The 13139-nt window shown below is 57.4% G+C and overlaps 1 protein-coding gene and 1 long non-coding RNA gene across 12 annotated transcripts in view; one reads left to right on the forward strand and one right to left on the reverse strand.

Annotated features, from left to right (window-relative positions):
* The window catches only part of LOC135416659 (uncharacterized), a 70460-nt gene that overhangs the window by 19294 nt on the left and 38027 nt on the right, over positions 1 to 13139 (forward strand). The gene's annotated exons all lie outside the window — the stretch shown is intronic.
* The window catches only part of LOC135416638 (uncharacterized), a 414600-nt gene continuing 413154 nt past the window's right edge, over positions 11694 to 13139 (reverse strand). For 9 of the 11 annotated variants that reach the window (XR_010431633.1, XR_010431639.1, XR_010431637.1 and 6 more), the window contains 2 exons: positions 12632 to 12763; positions 11694 to 12103 (listed from right to left, as the gene is read on the reverse strand). The gene's annotated coding sequence lies outside the window, so the exon portion shown is untranslated. The remainder of the gene's footprint in view (positions 12104 to 12631; positions 12764 to 13139) is intronic. The other 2 variants (XR_010431640.1, XR_010431641.1) reach the window with 2 other exon arrangements.

Here is a 13139-nt window from a genome sequence, read left to right on the forward strand (position 1 = left end):
GGGGCAGGGAGGGGGCGCCGGGCACGAGCGGGTTGGGGAGGGAAGGAGGGGGGGGAGAGGGAGGGGGGGGGTTTGGGGGGGGGAGGGTGTGGGGGGTAGGGGGGGGGAGGAAGGAAGGGGACGAAGGAACGGGAACAAAGTAAAAGAAAAGGGAAAAGCAAAAGCAAAGAAAAAGAGCCGCGGCAGCGAGAGGCTCCCGCGGCGCTGCTGCCTCCCCGCGCACTGCCCGAGCAAATGGCAGCGGGGCCGAGTTGCGGCGCTTAAATACCCCCGCCCCGACCCGCCCCCTGCCCGTCCCCGCCCCGCGCACCTGGACGGGCCCCGCCTCGCACACCTGTGCGGGCCCCGCTCCGCCCCGGCCCCGCCCCGCCCGCGCCGTTTAAAGCCGGCAGAGCCGCGCTCGCCCCGCGTTTGTGGAAGAAGCTCGTACCGGGATGCTGCGGGAGCTATCGGCGCGTCGGAGGACCGAGGGTGGCGATGGATCTCGGCAGGAGGATCGGGACAAGGATCAGGGCCAGGACCGGGACCGCGACCGGAGGACCGAGGTTGGCTTGGGGCTGGGATGGGGCTCGGCATCCGGACGGAAACCAGGATCGGTACCGGGCTCATCCCAGTCCGGCCTCGCCGCCTGTGCCCCGGCAACGCGGGCGAGAAGAGCCGCTCCGGGCCGGGCGCTGGGGCCGATCGCGGCGGGGCCGCTCGGGCCGGGGCTCTGCCGGGGCCCGGTCGGGGGAGAACGGCGGCGCTTTCGTCGTGCAGACGCGGAGCCGGGGCTGGGACCGGCCGAGGCGCGGGGACACGCCGGGCCGACCCCGGGACCCCCGAGGGCGGGTGTCGCCCGCACCCCCCGCGGGATCGGAGCTCCTCCCTCTCGGGCACCCCCGAGGCCACCGCACCCCCCCCCCCCCCTCCCCGAAGAACATCGCCCGCCTCCCCATTCCCCGCGGCCCCAGGAGGTTCCCGCCCGCAGTGCCCCCCGGGAACGAGGGCTCTGGGGCCCGCCGGGGCTCCGGCCACGGGCCCGCTCCGGCCGCGGGGAGCCGGGGCCCTGCCGGGGCAGGGAAGAACGGGGGCAGCCGCTCCCTCGTTCCTCCCGTGCTCCGGGACCCCGAGCAGAGCTGCCCGTCTGTCCCCGTGTCCCTGTGTCTGTCCACAGGCGGCCCCAGGAGCTGGCACTGACCGTGCCGCGGCTCGGGCACAGGCTGCTCCCAGCTCTGCTTGCGGAACTTCGGCAATTGCCGACAGCAGTTCTTTGCCCCGCCATCCCGAAGGGGCAGCTCAGCTGACACCTGCCAGGTGAGACCTGAAGCTCTCCTTCCTCTGCCCCGCTTCCTCGGCAACTCGTACCCTCCCGGGCAAACCCCCAGCTTTTTAAAAATCCCCCATCTTTAATTGCAGACAGGGAAGGTCCTGCCTGGGAGGGAAACGGCTACAGCAGAGGAAACCAAGAAACGCTCCAACCGGACGCTGCCGTGCGAGTCAAAGGAGGGAAGAACCGCAGGCAAATACAGTCAGGAAAGCCGCTTTTATTAAATCTCTGCAGCATTAAATCCCCCCTTCCCAGCCACGAGCCGGAGGGAGCGCGGCCGGCTGGGCTGTGCCCGGCTGGGGACGGGCACCAATTCATCACTGCCCTGCTCAGGGAGGTTTTCCGGCCCTGTCCGGGATTCACCCAACGGCTGCCAAGGTGCTCGTGTGACCTCCGAGCTCATTTCCAAGGATAAAGGAGCCAACCGAGTCCGGAGGGTTCCCTCGCTCCGAGGCAAAGGCGTCGGTCGAGTGTCGCCGCCTGGTCCCGCCTGCGGGGGGGCGTCTCCTCCAGGTGAGCCTTCGGATCCCAAAATGCCGGGGGGGGCTCAGGTTGGGGCCGCTTTTCGGGCCCGGAGTTGGACGGAGCCCTCGGCGGCTCCCGCTTCCCGCCAGGAACGTTCTCGGGGCTCCCTGGGCAGTCCCAGCTGGGCAGGGAACGCGGGCCGGGAGGAGGCCGGAGCGACAGAGAGTGACCCAGCCCTGCTTGGGCTTCCTATTGCCAGGGGATGGAGGAGGTGTGCCCTGCACTGCCCTGCGGGGGTCCCGGCGCTCCGGAGCGGCCGGAGCTCAGGCAATCCCGCCCGCAGCCGCAGCACAGCTCCTGGCAGCAGGGATGGAGCAGCCCCGGGCCAGCGCTTCCATCGGGCACAAGATGGATTTGTCTCCCGAGTAGGGCTCGTCCGCCAAACGCACATCCGAGGGGGGGGGAACCAGCCACGGGCACCGGGGTGGGCACGGGGAAAGGGCTGCCCGCGGCTCCTCAGCCGGGCGCTGCTCTGAACGGGCCCCCTGAGATGCCTCACCCTGGACACGCCCCAGCGACAGCCCCAAAGGACCCAAAGAATCCAGCTGGCACCCGGCAGTGTCGGCACGGCGGGGCTGCAGAGCAGCGCGGGCAGCCATTCCCAGGGCCCACCTCCCAGAGCTGCCCCGCGCCCCCCACGTGTGTCCCGCCCGCCCCAAATCCCTGCCCTTCCAGCCGGAGGCCAGCAGCCAGCAGCAGCCTTGAAGCCGGGGCCATGTGCCCTCGGCGGCACTAAATCCCGAGCCAGAGCCCTCGGAGATGCCTGAAAAGAAAAGGGGGTGCTCGGAGAAAGTTGGGCTTGGATGCAATTCGCAGTTTTTCGGGGACCCAACCGCACCTGCAGAACCCGTGGACAGCTGGAACAGGTGGGTCAGAGCCGAGGTGCCCTGAAGGCAGGGCTGTGCATCCCTTTCCTCGGGGAAAAGAACTCCCCGGGGCCGCTCCCGAGGCTCCCAAGGGACAGCGGCTTCCCGCCCGGACAGACGTCCTCGCCCGTGCTCAGGGGCTGCCTCGCCCCGGGCCGGGGAGCGCGTCCGGCCCCCGCCTTCTCCTGGGCCAACACATCCCCTGGAGCCCGGCCCGGGGCGGAAAACCGGCCCAATTCCAGGGAACTCGCTCAAGTCCCCCCAGGGACACCGGCGGGGCTGGGGGAGGAGGGTTATAAACAGCAAAGTCTGTGGAATATCAACCTGTCCTTGTCCCGATCCCGCTGAGCAAACCTGGAACCGTGGCTGCTTCCTGGCAACCTGGCGTTAGAGCGGCAGCTCTGCGGGGGAACATCCGGGCTCCAGGAGGCACTGGGAGGCTGTTCCAGCAGGAATTCCCCATGGAATTGCGGGCTGTAGGTAGAATTCATCCAAACCTGCAAAGCTGAGACCGGCACCCAAACCTGGGCCCCCTGAAGAGAACAATCTTTGTGCTGCCGTGTCGGCCAAAGCCGCTGCCCAACAGTCCCCTCGTTTGACTTTCTAGGGGAATTGTGCACAAGCCAGTCCCCCATTCCCTAGCCAGGCTGGGAGTGCTCGTGCCCTTGGCACAGTTGGCTCTGGCTGGGCAGGAACTGAGAGCAGGACATGGGGCAGAGTGGATCAGCTGCCCAGGGAACGTCCAGCAGATGAAGCTACGGGATCCTCATTCCAATCAAGGGAACACATTCTGTCTCTGGCAGGAGCCGGGAGCCAAAGCAGATCCCGCCTGGCCAGGCTGGGGGGCAGCAGTTGGATCCACTCTGGGGGAAAGCCCCTGTGCCTGCCAGGAGCTCTGACTCTGTTTGTCCTGTCAGCTCTGACCAGTGTCAGGGCCACTGGGAGGGATTCAGAATCCCAAGAAATCCCAAATCCTACTGAGGGACTCAATCAAAGGAAGAAAGTAATTTTTGTCATAAAAAGCTTAAAAAAACTGTTAAAAATTCTAGGACAGCAATACTGGGATTCTCAGGAAACTTACTAGTGCTCTTGGTTCCATTGCAATGTATCTTTAGTCCGTCAATGAGCAGCTTGGAGGACTTCCCCTGGGATTTAGAGGCTGAGCAGGGTTTGCTTTGGATTGCCTGGCACCTCTGGCCCCAGCTGGTGCAAACACAACTTGGGCCAATGTGGTTAAACACACTTTCCCACACAAACAGTTATTGTATCCCCTAGAAATTAGCCTAAGTCTGCAGATAAAACCTTCATCTCGGTCCCTCCTCAGTTATCCCAGGTTTTCCCAGCTGGGAGCTACAAGGAGGCTGTAAATTGAAAGGCAGAAAGAGAAGATCTGTCAGCAAAAGGCAGGAAGAAGGGGACAGGTTTCAAAAAACATTTCTGCAATCTAATGAATAACTATTTCCAGTTTCCCAGGGAGAAGAACAGGAACTCACAGCCACCAAGGCCTGACAGTCCCCTGCAGCCAGAGCTCAGCACACACCCAGAGAGCCAATTCCAGCATCTAAAAGAAAAAAAAGAAGAAAAAAGTGATTTATTTTGTTTTAAAGTTATTTTAAGTTGTTCCAAGCAAAGCAAGCCTTGCTCTGGTTTCAGTTGGGTGAACAGGGAGCGCTGGGCACAGGGCACGTCATTAATGCCCAGGGGATGGGGCTTTGTGGGGGAGGGAAGAGCAGCTGATGGAGTTGCCCAGTCCAATTCCTGCCCCAGGCCTGATGGCCCAGGACAAACCCTCTGGCAGGCAGTGGTTTTGTTCCCTCTCATGGTCAGTGCCCAGTGTGTCCCTGTGGGCAGTGCCAGGCTGGGGACAGGCACACGCAGCTGGCAGCACTCTCTGCCCCAAACAGCCTCGGGGGGCAGCGCAGCCCCGGGGATCGAGGGGGGCTGGAGGCGGCCCAGGAAAGGCCCCCCCGCTCCCCCCGGGGCAGCTCCACAGCCCCCCTGCCCTCTCTGCCACGGGGGCCCCGCTGCTCCCCCGGCTGGCACAGAGCCCCCTGCCCATGGCTGGCAAACCAGGGCCAGGGCTCGGCCTCGCTGCAGCCGCCCCACACAGGAGCAACTCAGGGCTCAGCCCAACATTTCCCTGCTTGGCCACTGCAGGGACCCTCAGTTCACCTCAACACATTCCTTCTCTTCCCAGCACATTCCCTGAACTCTAACACCCACAGTTTTCTGGGTCTGTCCCCACTCATTACCTCAGGTTACCTCAGTGTGTTCATTCCCTGCCCTGGACAGAATGAACCTCCTTTTTAACCCCCAAAGTTTCCCCTTCCAGCCCACTGCTGATTACCTCTCTTTGAACACAAAAGAGTCATTGTCTCCCTAGAGACTACCTCCTTTTTAACCCCAAAAGTCTTCCCTACCTGTACACTCCTGATTACCTCTTTTGGACCTCCAAATATTCATTCTCTGCCCTGCAGATTTGCTCAAGTGGGACCCCCAAAATTTTCCCTACCTCTCCACATCTGATCACCTCATGTATACCTAAATATTTTCATGCTCTACCCTGCAGAATACCACAAATTTATTCCCACCTGCTTACCACTGACTACCTCCTTTGGACCTCCAAATATTCATTCTCAACCCTGGAGAGTTTCTCAAGTTTTACCTGTCCACTGATGACTGCCTTAGTTTATCCCCAAATGTTCATTCTCTCTGCCAGACACTGCCACACATTTTACCCCCAGAACCTTCCCTGGGCCCACTGTGGTGTCCACTCCTGATTGCCTCCTCTGCACCTCTCAGGATTCATTCTGGACCCTGGAGATTGCCTCAAAGATTTCTGCCCTAAATGTCCCCACCTGGCCACCACTGATTACCTCAGTTGACCTCATGATGTCCTTTCTCTCCCCTGGAGATAACCTCCTTCAAAACCCCCAAAGTTTGAACTCAAAATATTCCTTCTCTGCTCTGGACATTACCTCAAGGTTTACCCCTATAATTTTCCCCAGATGTCCACAACTGATTACCCCAGTTTACCTCAGGATGTACATTCTCTGCTCCACATGACACCAAAGTTTACAAACAGAATTTCCCTCCCTGCCCACCACTGACTGCCTCACTGCACCTCTAAATGGTCATTCTGCCCTCTACAGATGAGATCAAGTTTTACCCCCAACATTTCCCTTCCTCTACATCACCCATTTTCTCTTCCTGACACCCCAAATTTCCATTCCATCCCTACACATTCCCTGAGTGTTTCCCTCCAAAGCATCCTTCCCCTCTTCCCTGTTTAAGAACTCACACTCCAGCCCTGGCTCTCCACTCCCCCCTCAGTGGGACCCCTCCAAAATGCACCTCCCTCCCCTCTGCAGCACCTCACCTTTTCCTACACAAACAGTTGCTGGGTCCCCTCCAAATTACCCCAAGGTTGCAGCTACAAATGTCACCTCTGTCCCTGCCATGTTATCCCAGGTTTCCCCAGCTGGGAGCTTCAAGGAATTCAGGCCAGGGAATGGACAGCAGGGAACAGCTGTACATGCAAAGGCAGAAAGAGAAGATCTGTCAGCAAAAGGCACAAAGAAGGGGACAGGTTTCAGAAAACATTTCTGCAATCCAAGGAATAACTGTTTCCAGTTTCCCAGGGAGAAGAACAGGAACTCACAGCCACCAAGGCCTGACAGTCCCCTGCAGCCAGAGCTCAGCACACACCCAGAGAGCCAATTCCAGCATCTAGAAGAAAAAAAAAAGAAGACAAAAGTGATTTATTTTGTTTTCAAGTTCCTTTAAGTTGTTCCAAGCAAAGCAAGCCTTGCTCTGGTTTCAGTTGGGTGAACAGTGAGCGCTGGGCACAGGGCACGTCATTAATGCCCAGGGGATGGGGCTTTGTGGGGGAGGGAAGAGCAGCTGATGGAGTTGCCCAGTCCAATTCCTGCCCCAGGCCTGACTGGCCCAGGACAAACCCTCTGGCAGGCAGTGGGTTTGTTCCCTCTCATGGTCAGTGCCCAGTGTGTCCCTGTGGGCAGTGCCAGGCTGGGGACAGGCACACGCAGCTGGCAGCACTCTCTGCCCCAAAGACACTTCTGGCCTCCTTGGAAACTGCCTCTGACACTTGGTTTTCTCCAGGAGAAATTAAGGAATTGCTCGTGGCAGTTTGGAGATTAAATTATTCCAAAGGAAGGGAAGAACAAATATTCCTGTCAGGGCCCTTAGGATCTACTGGGCTGAATTGGGAAGGGCCCCTTATCTGCAGTGCAAATACAGGACAACCACAAACACAAAGCCCAGACTGTCCAGTGGGGTGTGAAAGCACCACTGGGACAAACCTCCACTCTCCTGATTCTTTCCAGGGGCTGCTCCAACCCAGCTCTGAAGCTGCCAAGCCCAAACTGTCCCCAGCGCTCTGGAACAACAGGATCTTCCCAGGGATGATGCATTGGAAGCACAGCCCTCATTCTCACCCTCCACACGCTCCCAGGCTCACCCCAAATTCAGGACAAGGGGCCAAAGGCCCCTCGGGCCGGGGCTCTCTCTGTCTCTGTGGGCTCAGGGACTGCAGCCACCAGGGCCCTCCAGCACGGACAGCCTGGACCCAGAGCAGATCCCTGGGCATTAGCAGCGTCCTGGGCACACCTGGAGACAGAAACCATCAGCCTCTGGGACAGCACTTCATTGCCAGCACACACAGCCTGCCACATTTAGGGGGGCAGCTCTGGCACCACAAAGCCCAGTCTGACCCAGTTCTCTGGGCACCAACACGGACTCCACAAACCCACCAGAATGAGAATGTTCTGCTGCTTTGACAAACTTCAGCCCAGCTTTGCAAACCTCAGTCCCTGCAGCTCCTGCTCTCCAGAGCCCCGTTCAGGGCTGGCTCCAGTTCCCTGGAGAACCTGCCCCAGCCCCACTCTGGGCCAGCCTGAGCAGAAGCCACTGGGCTGCACAAGGAAGAACCCTCCCCTGGCTGCTGCAGCTGGAGGGAGATCCAGCTCCCAATGGAATCCTGGGAACAGCCTCCCAGATGGTCTCTCCCCAGCCCTTGGCAGTGGCTCAGGATGGCAGCAGCTCCAGTGCCAGCTGGGTCCCTGCACGAGTCCTTGTCCCAGCCCTGCCACACGGACACCCACGGGAGACACCCACGGGCACACAGGCCTTGCTTGCACAATTCCTCACCCACAGCTGAGGGAAAGCCACACAATATTAAGAAATACCCTGTGCTAAGAGCACTCATCACTCCAGTCCATCAGAAGTTGGAAGGCCCGAGTCAGTGGGGGAAAAAACCCTAAACAAACCAAACCACCCCAAATTTCAAGGTAAAAACACGCTGCTTCCTTAACAGGAGCACACCAAACTCATTGAAGCCAGAGAGGAAATTACAAACAAACAAACAAAGACCTAAAAAGATGCTTTGCACTGATACACTCTCTGGTTGATCTTTCCAAAGGAAATTCTACAAAAATCAGAAGCAAGTACCAATTCTTTGTCCTCTGTTGAAAATTAACAACTTGAGGGGCTGGACATGTCCAGGGAGGGTTCAGGGTCTGGTGGGTCCTTTATGGCTGATCCCGACCGGCCCAGGCCAAACCCAACCACCCCCATGGCTGCTCCATCCCAGACCTGGGGGCAACATTCAGACAGTTGGGAAACACTCCCCTTCCCTGCTACTCCCTCCTTCCTCACACATCCAGTGCCCAGGGAGCAAATGCCACCAGGCAGGAGGAGAGAAACGTGTCCCTGTGACTTACCCCACCCCACGGGCAGCACCAGGAGCCCCCAGCCCGGCCGGCGGGGCTGCAGCCTCTTGCCTTTGGCTGCTCCCAGCCCAGGGCACTTGGCAGAGCTGGGCTGGAGCAGGGCTTTGGCCTGGCCTGGAAGAGAGGAGAACAAGGCAATTAAGGGCACTGGGCAAGTCAAAGGCTCCTGCCCTTCACCCTTCTCTTCAATTGCTCACTAGAGAGTTTGAGCCATGAAAAATCCAGGGGGACACCAAATAAAATGGGAACTTTCCAGCATTTTCATTCCTCTCTATTTCAGGCATTAAAAGGAGGCTCATCTTTCTTACTGCATTCCTTGCCCAATTTGAATAGAACCCTTTTCATTCCAAACCCCCCTTGTGAGTCAGTCCATCCTCTGCCACTGGACTTTGGGCAAAGGAAGAGACACCTGGGATGCTGGAGCCCAGGAAATGAGGGAGAGAAACCTGACAGGGAAAGCTTTCAAGGCACTCCAGAACTCAGAAATATGTTCATGCCTTGCCAGGCCACCCCCATTCTGTGCCACCCACCTGAGCTGGGCAGGTGAGGCCAAGGCTCCCCTTCCTCCTGCCAGTCACTGTCCCAGCACATGGATCCCAGTGCTGGGCAGCACTTGGAAAACTTGGGAAAGGCAAAAGGGAAATGGCACTGCCTGTCAGAAAAGGAGTGTCTGTGAACATCCCTTCTGCACCAATGTAATCCCATCCCTCTGCTCCAATAAACCCAGGGCAGGCAGGTCTCTCCAGCCCAGGGAGAACAGGAAGGAGAACTGCAGGAACCCAGGCAGGCACGGGCAGCTCTGGGCACTGATTCCCTGCAGACCTCTCTGCACTTGGGGCTCTGGGCACTTCAGTTCTAAGGAATGGGGGGGCAGCAGCCCAGGAATGCCCCTCAAAAACAGGGGCCTGGGCACCTGGAGATTAGAGGAGGGGAGTTGTGAGGGGAGACACAGAGAGAGAGAACAGGAACAGGGGTTGTTTGGGAACAGGCTGTGTGTCCAGCAGGGATGGGAACTGGAAACACGGGAGGCTGGAGGAAGGCAGGGGGTGAGCACTGGCCTGCCTTGGATGGATCCTTTTTCCCTTGGCTCAGGGGCCTCAGCTCCACCCTGTCTGAGAGCAGCAGGGAACTGCTGCAGGGGAAGAGTTCATTTAGGCACAAGCCAGTGATGCAGCCACGGGGGCAGGGGAAGAGGGGTGAGGAACTGACACCAAAATGACACAGTCACCACAGAAAGGGACTTTATTGAGCTGCAACACAACCACAGTCACAGCAGGCCAGGGCAGGAGGTACCCCCAGGACCACGAGCACAGCAGCTGGGCTTGCAGGAACACCATCTTCTCAAGGGATGGAGCCAGGGGCTGACAGTTGGGATCCAGCCTGGGGGGATGGAGAGCACTCAGGCATCAGGGCCAAGTCCTGCCCCCTCACTGCAGACAGTTCAGCCCCAGCAGCAGGGGATTCTCTGCCTCTCCCTCCACTATTATTTGGGACCCAACAGCTCAATGCTGTGGAATTCTAGCTCCATAAATGTTTTACACATCTGAGTTTCACGAGAACTGGGGCACTTGTCATTATTCCTGACTCTTCCAGAGCTGCACTTCCAGGATCCTTTGGGCACGAGGAACCTTCCAGACTGCTCCCAACCTTCACAGCCCACTTGCTCTTCTTGACACAGGTGGACCAGGTCACTGTCCCTTCAGAAAGAGAAGGCAATGATCCTTTCTGAAACCAGAACCTCCCACCCTTTGCTTTCCCATTCCAGGTTTGGTTCCCTACACAACTGAGGCCCTTCCAGGCCTTGCCAAGTGGCAGCCAAGGAATCCAACCCAAGAACCTGCCAGGGAGCAACATCTGTGCCACAGCAACATCATTCCAGGCCTCTCCCTGACAACCCTCTGCTTCTCCCAACAGCTCCAGGGGCAACACAACTTAACCTGAAGGCACAAAGGCTCCTTTTGGGAGCACCACGAGCCATCTCTTCTGTAGCACTGGAATTTCATCTCCTGGAAAAGCTAGGAGAAGCAGGAAAGAAAACCAGGCCCTTACAGGTGAATTGGGGGCACCTCTTCATCCAACAGCAGCTCCAAGAAAGGTACTGAGTCAACACCTCACCAAAGACACAGGAAAACAAGGAGCTACACTCCTTCTGTTGTGTTAAGGACTCAGGAAGTTGGACCTGTGTCTGACCAGGACCTGTGCAAACCAAATGATGGGGACTGGAACACACACCTGGCACTCCTGCAGCTCTCACCATTACTGTCAAGAGAAAACAGCCAATTGGACCATCACCGCTCATTTCTTAATCCCAATCCCACACTTCTTTGGCACTTGGAGCACCACTTTTATCACCCAATCACAGCCCATTAGAGAGCTCCATGTCTAGCATGGACAGGTACCCCTGGGATACTCTCAGCAATGCCTGAATCCATGGCAGGGACCTTGCTTTGAGCTCCCCAGGGCCGGGCACCCCGAGGATCTCCCCGAATAATCCTTTCGGTGCGCGCTGGAGTCCTCAGGGTGCCCCAACCCGGGGGGCACCAACAGCACTGTCCCTCCAGGGGCCCAATTTGGTCCTGAACTGCAGGGGGATCTTGCCTGTGTCCCAGACTGGTCCGGGGATCTGAGGCCCTTCCCGAGAAAATCTCGGTGCCGGCGTGAAGGGCCAGAGATCCCTTGGAGCCACGGGAGAGCAGGCACAGAGTCCCTCCTGGGGGCCAATTCTGCTGCCTGAAATCAGCTCTTCAAAGAAGCCTCTAAGGCTCAGTTGGTGACTTTTAGAAGCCAGGCATTCCTTGCTTACAACACCCTGCCATGATCCCAGCCCACCGGGTGTCCTGGCAATCCGCTCCCAAAGGGCACACAGAGGGGTCTCCACTGCAGCTGATAGGAGGGGTCAGCATTACAGGAGGATTCATTTTCCTTCCCTGCATTACTGTTCCACATTCACGACATTTTCCAACACTTACTACAATACACACTTACTTTTATAAGATTTCTGAGGGCCTTCCCAGGTCTTCTCTGTCTGGAGCCCTCCAAGTTCTCAGTGCCTGCCTGAGGAACCTCAACACAACTCACCTGCTTACACAGTGACTTGGTGCTGCTTGGCTGATGCCTCAGTTCTCTTCTTCCTTGTTTCTTCACCTCCCTTGGTTGGTCCCTTTAAATCCCTTGGCTCAGCTCTCGGGAGTTTCGAGGCTCCATCCCACTGCAAAAAGGATTAGCCCTTGTTACATCTCAACACTCAGACAGCATACCACCTTTTTTCTTGAGACTTGGCCGTCAGGCCAGTGTCTCCTTATTTAAAGTACAGTTTGACTCCTCAGTGACAACAACTGACAGCCCTGAATCCTAACACAGGCTGAGACACAAACACAGATGGGAACTCTGAAGGATCCACTTTGTTCTGCTCACCAATCAAAAGCAGCTTTCTTAACTCAAGGAGAACATACCCCAGGTCCTTTTTCCTGCAACTTTACCTGCTATAAATGTGATCCACCAGACCTGGAAAGGCCCTTCCCACTTCCCCTGCAGGGCTGGCAGTGCCACCACTCGACACGGCCCCAGTGGCTGGGCAGGAACGGAGGGGCTGGGGCGTCCAATCCATCGGCCCAGGCGGCACCAGGAGTTCCTGCAGTTCCTGAGGGGAGAGCCTCAAGCCATCAGACAATTAGGAACATCATTTTTTCCTTTAATAGGTATATCTCCTGGAATATGGGGAGTTGGACAAGGCCTACTGGTGCAACAAGGACACACTCACGGCTATCTATTAAAAGGATCTACCAGCACTCAAAAGCTATCCCTGTCCTTCTGTCAGGGGGAACTCAGCAAACTCTCTTTGCCAAGAGCCTCCAGGAGGATTTCCAGCTTTTGGGGCTCTCTTTTAACTATTTTTCCCATCACTGTAGCTGGGACTATCACCTGCCCTACAGGGGGAACAGCCCACAGAGTTCACTTGCAGGGATGCCATTAACTCAAAGTCCCTTCTCAGGGGGGTCACTGCACACCTTGGCCTTTCTTTGCCCTCCCCACCAAAGATGCTGCCAACAGTTCTGACACATCTGGCAGACCCAGAGCTCTCCTCAGGGAATGCTTCAGCTGCTTAAAGGCTGCCCTTGCACCATCTAGACAAGGCAGCAAATTCTTACAGGCTGTTGGAAAAGTTGCCCTAACAGTCTTACCACACATCCAGAGGGAGCAATCCAGAGTCCAGCCCGTCCCACCATTCCCAGGAAGGCAGTTCAGGGGCTGGCTGGGGCTCAGGGAGGAGTCACGGGGCTTCTCTTCTTCCTTCCCGCTTGCCCCATTTTCTCCTGCAAAAGCAAAGGTTTCTTGGCTTTCCTTGCTCAAGGAGATGCAGCAAAGGCCATCTTTGCAATCTAATACTGGAAACTACTCCAGGTTGTCATTTCAGGGGGTTCTCTCAGGTCCTGCACTAATCAATCCCCTTGGCCATTGGTTTTCTTGGCAGGTTCTTGCATTCACATTCTACAAGCAAACCAGGAGGAGCAAATTCAGCTGTTCCTGCAACCAATCCAAGGTGGTATTCTGATTTTAAGGGCTTTGGTTTACCCATATAGATCCCACATTAGGGGTAATACCTACAGGTTCTGCCCTCTTCCACTCTCCTGGAACTCCACTGGCCCACACCACAGGAACAACTGCAGCTGCCACTTCAGTGGGGACCTT

The sequence above is a fragment of the Pseudopipra pipra genome, chromosome 6 (assembly GCF_036250125.1).
Source record: "Pseudopipra pipra isolate bDixPip1 chromosome 6, bDixPip1.hap1, whole genome shotgun sequence".
Taxonomy (NCBI): domain Eukaryota; kingdom Metazoa; phylum Chordata; class Aves; order Passeriformes; family Pipridae; genus Pseudopipra; species Pseudopipra pipra.